This window comes from Natator depressus, chromosome 12 (genome assembly GCF_965152275.1).
Source record: "Natator depressus isolate rNatDep1 chromosome 12, rNatDep2.hap1, whole genome shotgun sequence".
Classification (NCBI taxonomy): domain Eukaryota; kingdom Metazoa; phylum Chordata; order Testudines; family Cheloniidae; genus Natator; species Natator depressus.
In genome coordinates, this window is record NC_134245.1 from 18268037 (window position 1) to 18279998 (window position 11962).

Sequence of the window (11962 nt, forward strand, 5' to 3'; positions counted from 1 at the left end):
TGGACACATGCAGTGGAAAATACAGTAGGACGATTTTATATACAGAGAGAACATGAAACAATGGGTGTTACCATACACACTGTAATGAGAGTGATCAGGTAAGGTGAGCTATTACCAGCAGGAGAGAAAAAAAACCTTTTATAGTGATAATCAAGGTGGGCCATTTCCAGCAGTTCCATAATTGCTCACCTTAACAGGTCACTCTCGTTATAGTGTGTATGGTAACACACTATATTCATGTTCTCTGTGTATATAAAATCGTCCTACTATATTTTCCACTGCATGCATCCGATGAAGTGGGCTGTAGCCCAGGAAAGCTTATATTCAAATAAATTTGTTAGTTGCTAAGGTGCCACAAGTACTCCTGTTCTTTTTGCAGATACAGACTAACACGGCTGCTACTCTGAAACCTGTCATAAAGCAAAAGGAAATCTGAGCAATAAAACAAGGAGAGAGAGGAGGAGGGATATTCATATGGATCCTGTTGCTAAGGAAACTTCAGTGCTGCCTTTGTGTCTACATGTTCAGACAGCCTCATTTTGATGCTGTGTAAGAGAACATGAGTTGTGGCAGTGAGGTGAAGATTTACTTTAATAAAAAATTAAATTTAAAATACCAATATTTTATAGGTATATGTTTACTTGTATTATTTGTGCTTAGAAATACTTATGTCTTGCTTTTGTCCCTTTTCTTGGAGATGGTTCTATAATGCAATATTTGTTACCATTTTCAGTTGAATCCTCCCCCTCCCCAACACTTCAATGATTTGCTTGTATAGGGACCTGATCCTGCTTGGGGACATTCAGTACAGTAAGTGCATCCTCTGGAGCTGACTGCTACTGTAATTCTTCACAGTTACACTAGGTCATCTGCTGCATCAGAGGCTATTCCACATGGTGCACTGGGCTGTGCGGGTTCACTACCAATTCTCTACAGACCTACTGCATCCTGCAGGGCAGGACAAGGGGGCATATTAGGAGTGAAGATGTTCAAGCAGAGATGCTCATGCTGGACTCTAAACAAGGTATGATGCAGCCATTTAGAGGGTTATCACATTGCAACTGAATTCACGTGACATGTTGTAAGACAGGAAGGAATGATCAATCTTTTGTATTACGTTAAGCCAAATATACAGTTTTAGATTCATTAAGAAGGAACAAACATTCTGTATTTGGCTCATGCTGATGAGAGTTAATGGGAGGCTCAGGAAAGTCAGAAAAGTCTCTCCATCCTGCCCTGACAGAGAAACAGGGACTCTGGTTTCTCCCGTCTCCTCAGGGGATCATCCTTCCTGGTCCACTTCCCAAATGACCTTCCCCCAAGCTGTGTGGAACCATCTACAGCCCTGTTTTCTAGCTAACTGCTCCCTAACCACTCATATCAGGTGCTGCTAGATTCAAGGGTGCTATACTTGATTTCCTGGAGCGCCTATAGTGACAATATGTATCAACAATATGTCAGGGGTGATGTTGAAGTAAATGTGCTTCTGTTGCACTCATAAGGGAAAGTAATGGTTAGATTTACCTGTGCCTCATCCCTTTTTAAGGATTGAAGGTCTGTTGAGGGGATACCTCTGATTGGAGCAGAGTTTTATGTTCTCTGAAAGAATGGAGCAGCAATAGGACTTGTGCAAGCTGTTTTGGTTTGGTTTTTTAAATACTAAATTTAATAAAACTCCAGTTTTAAAACTGGCCCTGGGCTGGGAGTATTACACTTCTAAAGTCACTCCTAGTAGTAGTTCTACATCTCAGATCTTGGTCATTCTCTCACAGATCTGGGGAATCCTAGAACTGGTTGAACCAAGTCTGCTGTTGCCACAAGGGAAGGGGGTGGTCCATCTGACTCTTGGGCCCAAATGTTTTTACAGCTAGTGTGGAAGTAGGGGACTCCAGAGTACCAGTACTGGCATGGTCCCTCAACCCCCCTATGGATTTATTAACAGTTAGCAAATTGCATAGGAGGAGACTAGACTGGGGACTAGTGACAGGTGCAGAACACACCACATGCAGTAGGACTGAACATCTCCTGCCAGCAAAGCCTTCAGACCATCTAAGTGTTTGGCTTTTTTTTTTTCTTTTGGCCCATAGTGGGGAACAGGCTGGGGTATCTTGAGATGTCTTGTATCTTGTAAAGTGAAAATAGAATTTCTGGGACTGGGACTTCTGGCCTTCGGGGATATGAGTCTCTCATCAAGTCTCAGTACCAGCTGGTTCATATTAACAAAAAATCTCAGCCACAAACACAAGCTATATATATTTACAGTTTTTCTTGAACTTGACCTCAGTGGAGTAATATTTCTGTCATTTTCACGATATTTCTTTGTGTTTGCACCAGCAGAGACCCCATTCAAAAGTTAAAAATGTACAGAGAGGAAATAGCCTACACGCTGACCCCCAGGCTCGTGGGTTTGTCTAGTGTCTTGCTAAAACCAGTCACCAGCTTCACCATTACTGATGTCAGGACCAAGTGTGAGATAATTATAGCCTCTCCAGCTGACTACTGGACCTCTTAATATGCCCAAAGTGACTAAGGCTCCAGGTAAGAAATTTTGCAGAACTCCAGCCTGCTATAGCTGATACTTTCCAAATTGAAGGACTGATGGTTTCTTCCCCTTTAAACTGTCTTCTAGTTTAAGCCCCTGTTTCACTGTGTCTAGCGCTCTCACTGCTACTGCAGGCCTCTATGGAATCAGTGACTCCTGCAAGATTTTTTTTTTAAACTGGAAAAAGGAAAGAACATGCACACACAAATTAGGTGGGGAGATTATTTTTAATAGGCCAAATCTTGCCCTCATGCACACCCGTGTAATTCCACTAATTTCAATGGGCTTGCAAGGATAGCACAGAGAAAGTTGACCTTTAGCATTTATATAATGATTTTGTAAACTGCTTTATAAATGAAAGGCCAAATCCTGAGGTCCTTATCCAAGTAGTTTTAGGTATTTCATGGGCAGGTGAAAGCAGAAACAGAAACAAAGAGCACCCATTATTTGGGAGTCCTGCAAATAAAAGTGTCTGTAGTATTAGCAGTGAGAATACAGGGAATAGAATTCCATTCTTCAGTGGAAGGACATCCACATGGTGTGCTAATGGACCTAGAGGATATAGAAATTTATTTCGAAACTATGTCCAAAGTGCATGCATATACGTTAAAAACACAGGTGCTCGTGCTCTGTCTCTCGTGCTCTGTCTCTCTCTCGCACACACACACATACACACACAGCCAAGGATTCACATAAAAAATGATAGAGATGTTATGCTAAAATTGATGTAAGATTACATAGCATTTGTTGGGACACATATTAATGACCTAGCATGAAGTCACACTTATGCTGACATTTATCAAAACATCTAGGGCTTTGAAATGTAAGTTGTGAGAGCGTCAAAATACAATCAATTTATAATTAGTGTTTATAATCTGAACGGTAACAAAATTGCAAGGTAGAATTGGAGTAGCTTTCTCTGCTGCTGCCTGTGATTTGCCTATTCTGGACTAGAATTTAGTGCCACGTACCAACCATGGTGCAATGTGGAGCCACAGTGCCCAGGAAGGAGCAGTGTCAGTACAATCTCTCCCTGTGCTACTCCACAATGTCAGTCCAGCTCCGTGGGGCAGTAGGGAAGAATGTAGCTGTGGCCCCACCTACTTTCAGCCACCTTGCTTCCTGAAGGCAACAGGAGAGAGCACAATGATTTCTATTGTTGCTGCCTTTATTCAGCATGCAAGGAGGGGTGGAAATTTCTTGCATCAACCCTAGGTTTGCTTGGCATTGCAAAGCACCGTTGCTAGGTCACTGTGCCAGCTCTTCAATTTTATTTTTAAAATTAAGAATATTCTTCATATTTAAGTTTGTCCAGCAAAGCAAGAGCAAGAGAAGCAGCCTCTACCATTTCAGTTCTACCTTCAGATTAGGATCATCCCACAGAACTACAGTCTCTTGGGGATGGGGTGGAGGGAATAAATCCGTATAGCTCTAGAGTGAACATTCTACCTTATAGAATTTTTCACAGCAGCAAAGACTTTCTCATGAAATAAATGATAGCCTATTCTGCCCCTCCTAAAATTGGGGCTCACCTGCAAAATCCTTTTACCAAAGCTAGGACAGAGTCACAACCTGGGTACCAGTAATGACTTAATTCCTGCTGCACACATCCAGATGTACCTCTTAGTGGTCCTAGCTATTTCATCAAAAATTATCTCTGTTTCCCTTTTGTTCAGTGGGGCTTCTCAGTAATGACTAGGATAGGAGAAACAAAAAGAGACAGATTATACAGTAACTGTGGGACTTAATTTAGAGCCACTGATGGCTTTGAGATATTATTCCCTTTGTTATCCCTGAGTTATACCCTAGAGAATTGAAGGTATGCACACAGTTAATAAACTCAATTACAGGTAGGAATCTCTTTCCAGTTGGGAGATTTGGAGACTTGAGCAATTAGTCTGCTCTTTAGGCTCAAATAGCTTAAGGCAGCATCCATAACCCAGACTTGTTATAACTTTCTCGGGAAAATACAAAATAATTAAAACAGTTTTTAATATGAGCTTTGGTAACAATATAATAAACAGAACCTTACACTGAGACTAAAAGGTGCCTGGAGAGATGCCTGAAAAATTGCATTTGTATGGATGGGCATAAAAAGAGTTAACTTCCAGTTCAGCGACAGGCAGATGGACAGACATGCACACACACAAAAACAACTGCAGGCAAACATATAAAATATAATCTAGGCCATGATTCCAAACCCATTAAAACCAACAGAAGCTTTTCCATAGACCCCAGTCAGCTTTGTATCAGGTCCTTCAAATGTATGTGTTCTGTGAACAAAGGAACTATGCCAGGAGTCAGAATCCTTCTCACAAACTGAGAATAAGGTGAAGAGTACCCACACAGCAGCTAATGCAACATCAGAGGCTCAGTAGCATCCACAGTCCCTACATGCTGCTCTGTGTGGGTCAGACCAGTGGATCTACTTGGGAAGGCATCTGCTTACTGGGCCCTGTCCTGTCCCTCGGTGCTCCTCCTGTGAGTCTGCAGTGGAGATGGCATAGAGTTGTGTTCCACAGCACAGATGAGGTGTGAATGCCTTCTACTTTACCTCTCCATGCCCTGCCACTCCCATAATTCCTCTATATCAGTAGCCCCTGATGAGATAGAGGCATTAGCCCTCCTTCCCTGCATGTATAAACATCTGCAAGAAGACTGTAATACATACAATATACAATAATGCATACAACATACTCAGGATTGCTTCTTCAGTAGTTAGGCACCAACTTACGCTTTCACTAGAGTGAAGAAACTTATCACAAAAAGAAAAGGAGTACTTGTGGCACCTTAGAGACTAACAAATTTATTTGACAGGTTTCAGAGTAACAGCGTGTTAGTCTGTATTCGCAAAAAGAAAAGGAGTACTTGTGGCACCTTAGAGACTAACCAAGCTTATGCTTATGCTCAAATAAATTTGTTAGTCTCTAAGGTGCCACAAGTACTCCTTTTCTTTCTGCGAATACAGACTAACACGGCTGCTACTCTGAAACCAGACTTATCACAACTGCTTCACAAGGTGAAGTTATTGCCATATACAACAGAAGGAGACAGCTGGACTTCTCCAAACCAGAGAGATATCTCCTGGCTAAAGTTAATCTCTCCTAATGAGGATCCTGTATACACCAAGCATGAAAATCACTCACAACAACCAACAGAGGATATAGGGAAGGGCTTCAACATCTGCTGCTCCATGCCTCGGGGCATGGAGAAAGTAAAAGGAAATGGTAGAGCCCTGAGGAGACAGAAACCGCATTTCACTGAAAAATGGAGGGGGTGAAGACAGCAAGTCACCTCTGGTAAGTAATGTTATATGCCTGATGTGGGGACCTTAATCATTGCGTGAAAAATGAAGTGTACACATGTGTTTAAGCTTGGGCTGATGCCTGAGGATTCTCTTATTTAAAAAACACATACCCTGTGGATGTGAAATGCTTTCTAAAACCAAACTAAGGGTCAGTGAGATGCATTCAGCACTGTAAATCACTGCCTTCTCAATGAATACAGCCACGTGAGCCAGTGTAAGTGTCAGATTTGTGGCATGTAGGCATAATTATAATGTTGTTTACCCAAGTAATGCTTTCGGCTGTAAAACTGGGTTTCACACACATTAGGCCCAAGCCTGTAAAGTGAGCCAATGATCAAAAAAGTGTGCAAATATGAACAAGTTCCCTTGAACAGTCAGGCTTACAAAAGGAGTCTAAGTCCCAGGTGTCCTTTAGTTTCTTGTAACCCAGAGAGCTAGCCAGCTGCCAGCTACAGTAAGTTACTTGAGGGAGATGAACAGACACAGTCTGCTGTTTCTCCCCTATCAAGTTTCGGTCATCTGCAGCTAGATTATGTGAACCCTCTGTCCACTGCCCTGTTTGTGGGAAATTTCACCACATTTCCCCCTCTACGTTCTCTTGCAAAGACCTGCCTCAGATGTGACATGAGGGGAGAGAAGTCTAGCAGAAGTAGAGTTTTGGGGGTCTCATGCAGGTGTACAAGGCTGTTCAGTAGGACGACCCCATGAATTACAATCACGATGAGCCAGATTTTCCCTAGTCCTTCTGCAGATGCACAAGAAGAAGAGGGCACAAGTAGACCACATTCTTCTTTGTACCTGACACAAGGACAAGGGAAAACTTGCAGTGCCTGCACTTGGGATTACAGGGACTACTCCATCCAAGCACTCCCAGCGGACACAAATTCCCCTGTAGGAGTCAGGCAGGAAGGCACCCTTCTCCCACAGCAGCCCTCAGCGCATGCTGCATCATCTAGAGAGGAAGCAGTGAGAGTACACACCTTGAGAAGGCGTCAGGCAGGGGATTCAGCTGGCCTGACAGGATCCCCACCTTTGGTAGTCAGGGAGGCAGTGTTAAAGGTGGATTCCAGCCACTCCCAGAAAATCATCTGGCCTTCACCTGTAAACTGGGGTATCCATGGCCCCCCCACATGTAGTATGTCATAGTCATTGGAACAGAGCAGGCTGCCAGGACAAGGACAATATTGTGAGGGGTTGGCTGAGAGTTTCTCAAAGATGTCCCTAACCTTCCAGCTACCTGTACCTCAGACACTGACCTCAGAGGTCCCTGCCTAACCTCCCCAAATCCTGTTCCTGACACCAGCTGTCAGGTGGGAGATTCCCTGAGTTGAGGAAGGGGTCCCAAGTCCCAGCCACATGTCTCTTCACAAACACCAACCCTCTCTCCTAGGGGTCAGAGTTAACCCTGTAACAAGTACCACATTTAGAACATTTAACCTAACCCAGGCAAAGTCAGGTGTAAACTCAGGAGAGGATTCCTAGAAGGGGTTACACAGAGTTCCTTGCCCCGGTACAGCATACAGCCTCCCCCCACACACACACCTTGATTAGCTAGGCACATAGACTCTCCACCCCACATCAGTTCAACCCCCCCTGGGTCAGTCTAACCTGTTCCTGTATTCTGACACTGGTATGCTCTGTGAGCTCAGAATGGTGGGTCCAGCTGTGTGGGCTCTGCTGTCCTGTCAGCTCCAAACTGTGCATCTGCGGGGGGTCCCCTTTGCTATCACCAGTGCAGCAGTGAGTTCTCCTTTCAACAGCTCCCAGATCAGATTCAGCACCCTTACATTTTGGTGTCTCTCTGCCCCAGTGTGGCATCTGTGATCTGGTCCTGCTGTAGCAGTTCAGGCCCTTTGTTCCCCTCCAAACTTCCTGCACTTACAGGCTAGTCCCTCTGTCCCATCGCCCTCCTCCTCCCCATCTGCTCATTGACTGCTCAACTGGCTGTAGCCAGTTCTGTGTCCTTGTTCTGGAGTGGCACCTCCCCCATCAGCCAATCAAGTTTTGTTGTTGGCGGGGGGGGGGGCGGGAGAGTTCTACCCACTCCCACAGAGCGATTGTGCCTCCAAGACAATCCTTCCCATGCTACCTCTAGAACTGTGAAGTTCTGCATCACCTATTAGTCAGGACTGTGACTAAATGCCACAGCTATCCCCAAGTAATGAAGCAGGGCTCCAATACCACAGTGATGAGCAAAGTATAAGCTCCTAGATAAATAGAAGTGAACACTTCCAAATTTTGCCTAACTCAATGAACTTTACTAAGTTACAAGCACAATGTAACATGTTTTCTACATGGTTTGTGCCACGTATAATATCATGGTCAGTATGTAGGAAACACTAACTGTCACATCTCAAAGTTTTGAGTGACTTATTCCCTTTAAGGTTTTAGGATCTGGAGCAGAAGCAGGCAAGCAGTCTATATTGTTGCTCAGACAGCTCCTCATCATGGCTTCCTGTTTTCTATACTGGTATCAGCCAATCAGTGGGCTATGGGGGGTTGCCACTCAGGCTCTGTAGTGCGGTACTTCCTGCCAAGCCTAGCTTTGCAGGGTCCTCCCAGGAATGCCTTGCCTAAGGTTCTAGTGGTGATGATGTGGTGGTGTCAGGGACCCTGAAGAACCCCCTGTGGTTGCAGGTTTTAGCTCTGCAGGTTCTTATGTTCCCACTTGGTATCAACTATGGGGATTACTCTCTTACTCTACTGTGCTTCATTGCCATGAAGCAGTCATGATGATAGGAATGATATTGCAGGGCTTGTCGTAAACAGTTAAGTCATGGGAAAAATTAGAAGGGGCCACAGCTGAAAGCAGGTTCCTCAATGGATCTGCCAACCAGAGAGATGAAGGAAGGTTTGCAATTCTGAAAAATGAATTAGGCTAAAACCTGCAGTTGGGTACTGCGTGAGTGCCCTTCAGGAGAAAGCTTTTCAGATGGTAGTCACTGCAAGAGGAGGCAAGAGCTTCAGCTCCAGTGGGGGAAGGAAAAGTATCCTCCAAAAGCCAGCTGCAGCAGATATGAAAGGTATAGTTAGAAGGTTCCATCCCAACCTACCTCCAGGAATATGTCGTAAGTTGGTTTTCTCTATACAGACAAGTTACTCCAGCCCTAGGGAGCTAGGAATTCCAGAAGCTATATGGTCCTTGAAGAGGGAGCGCTAGTTCCAATATTAAGAAGTGTTGGGGAGCTTATTCGCATGTCCTCTCTTCCCCTGTCCAAAACAGGTTTGTGTCATGCAGCTGGGAGCTTTTGGTGTGATTTTTCCACTTTGGTCTTCTGTGGCTGGCCAGTCATGGTTTGGTCAGCCTGCCATGGAATCAACATCCAAGGGTGTCCAGAGCTAGTACAGCCCAGAAGGCCAAGGGTGTTTACAGAAGGGTCAATTTGCAGATATACTGGTGGCTACTGTTTAAACAAATTAAAATGATTGTGTCTCCTAGGAAGATAAAGGACCAAATTCATCCGTGGTATAAATCCACCAAAGTTAATGGATGAATTTGTCCCCCAAACTATAATTATTTTAAAAAGTTAATCTAGTCTGTACATATAACCAGGGTGCCACTGTGGCAGCAGCTTCCTCTGCTGCTACCCCAGAGCACGTGGAGAGGCTAAACACAAGAGTAGCTCTGCGGCTGCAGGAAATGTTCAGATATTAGAGTTTGTTTCTTCTTTAAAAAAGAAAGGAAAAACTAGGAAATTTCATTAAAAAAGCTGCCTGAAGAGAGTATTGACCTTGCTTGTGTAAACACTAAAAAGTAAAGAATAGCAAGGTTGGGGTTGTGCATGCAACCTTAACTCTGCCCCATGTTTGTAAACATTGTACAATCTTAAGTTACATAACTGCATATGATTTCACAAATAATGCAGTATAGTATACTTTTTTCCTTGGAAGACCTGGTGTAAGATGGGCAGCAATGGATATTGTATGGCATGGCTTGAAGCACCTCCCTGTGGTATGCCTGTGGAATCCAATCTGCTTATCACTGCTGGGCCAGCCAGGGCAGGATTTAGTCCCTACATTATTAAAATGGATGTTTATTTTACTCTGCAGATGTTCAAATAATGTGCCTGCTTTAGCTCATTTAGAGAGAAATTCACTTTTAATCAGTATCACAGCTAACTCAGACAGAGCTTACAAAGGATTTCTGTTTAATGTCTGGGTGAATTTTGTTGCCATGTCACCCAGAAAATACTTTGGAAGATGATATCTTTACACAGCTGACAAGCTATAAATTCTCCCATGCAGCCCTATAACTGTATCATCTTCCTACAAGTTAATCATAACCCCCCCCCCAGATTTATTTCACATATAAAAGCTTAAGAGATTTTTGTATTTAATTGTGTGTTGACTTTATATATATATATATATATATATATATATAATTAACCTTTTATGAATGAAGTCTAATGGTTCAGTTAAAAAAAAAAAGACAATCCTATACTTTCCATGGAGAACGTTGAACACAGAAGTGTTCTGTTCACACACCCGAGAAAAGCTAATAAAGCATTACAGGAATCTAAAGAAGCAGTTTTAATAATTGTATTGTAAAAATTGTAGTGACACCACTGGCAAAGCTCAATATTACCATACCAAATGGAATGGCTAACAATTTCATCACATTACCTTCTTTGAATCATCCTGCTGCAAATCAGACCATGTTTCAAGATGCATCTCATGAGACCTAGGATAACCTTATTACAGTGACCTCACTGAATAAAAGAAAGCTTGTGATTCAAAGGTTTCCTGTACAAGCACGATCAGTCTAGGCAGGGGGGGTCAGAAGAAAACACTAGGTAGTACAGTTGTAAGTGATGTTACTGTTGCTTGAAAAAGACTAGCAATATAAAATAGGCATTCATAGCAAAGAACATTATAATGCCTCAGGCTCCCTTAGTACTCAGGTGGAACACAGAACATTGTCTTTTATAATTTTCCCACTGCTCTGGTAAATCAGCAGTCTCAGGGAGAATACACAATCAGACTTCTTTGTACCAGACAGGTTCTTCAAGGAGACTCATTTTCCAATTTGAGAGCTCAAGTTACTGTCTCTTAAGGTCCAATCCTGCAGTCTTTACTCAGGCAAAACTCCATTAAAATCAGGGTGGAGCATTCTGTGGTCGAGCCCTTAGTTTCAAAGTACTTCAGGATCACCTGATGAAAGGTTCTATATATGTGCAATTATTGGTGACAACGTATCTTTGAGATACAGAAGGAGAGAGCTATAGAGGTCTATAAATGCATTTCAAAGGGCAAGACTGTGAACAAAAAATCTACCCCTTTTCGCCAGGGTGGACTTTGCCATCAGAATACAGGGTTCAGAGAATACTTAACTTACTGCCAGAAGAAATAAGAAAGATCACTAACCCAGCTGCATTCATGCAAAGCCCACTCCTTCACCCAAAAACTTTCCCATGCTAATACCATCATTTTCACTGATTCATTAAGAAAACAAACCATCAAAGCTTCTAAGCAGTGGTGTAGAGGTAAAAAAGTGGGTAAACTAACCTTAATTAAACTCCATATTCCCCAAATGAGAAGTGAGTAAATTCTATTTACCCATGTTTACCCTTGACTACACTACTGCCTCGAGAGCCAGCTGCAGCATTTTGTTGTGGTACTTCACGGAAGGAAGAGAGAGAGCATTGTCATCTCTTAACTCACAAGAGGCACTCTCTTAATATTGTTATACTGGAAGGTCTTAAATGGCCCCCATCAATCACAGACCTGGATGAAATTTATTGGGCACAAGCACCTCTTATTCAGGCTAAATGAAGGAGCAGTTAAATGCCCCTTGGTGTAATGAGAGCTGCTGAAACAATAGGAACCACCATCTAAAGAACTGGCCAGCATGGCAGGGCATGAGGAGAAGCGAGGCCACGTGGGCCATGGGGTTTCCCTGAAGACTGATTGCACACACAGGGGCTGGGACATTGATTTGGTTGCAGCTGTGTGTACTAGATATGGGCTGCATTTAAACTATTCAGAAAGCTTTAGTTAGTACAGAACTCAGCAGTCCAACTTCCTTACCTGTGTCAGTTACAGATCATATATCACACCTGTTCTCCAAAGGCTGCACCAGCTTTCTATTTGTTTCTGGGCAGGAATTCAAGGTG

The 11962-nt window shown here is 43.2% G+C and overlaps 1 long non-coding RNA gene across 3 annotated transcripts in view; it reads right to left on the minus strand.

Annotated features, from left to right (window-relative positions):
- The window catches only part of LOC141996844 (uncharacterized), a 65672-nt gene extending 55108 nt beyond the window's left edge, over nucleotides 1-10564 (minus strand). The window contains exon 1 of one of the 3 annotated variants that reach the window (XR_012641622.1): nucleotides 10473-10564. This is a non-coding gene — a long non-coding RNA (uncharacterized LOC141996844). Of the gene's footprint in view, nucleotides 1-7457; nucleotides 7766-10472 lie in introns of those variants that run through there. The other 2 variants (XR_012641623.1, XR_012641624.1) reach the window with 2 other exon arrangements.
- Between the last annotated feature and the right edge of the window lie 1398 nt (nucleotides 10565-11962).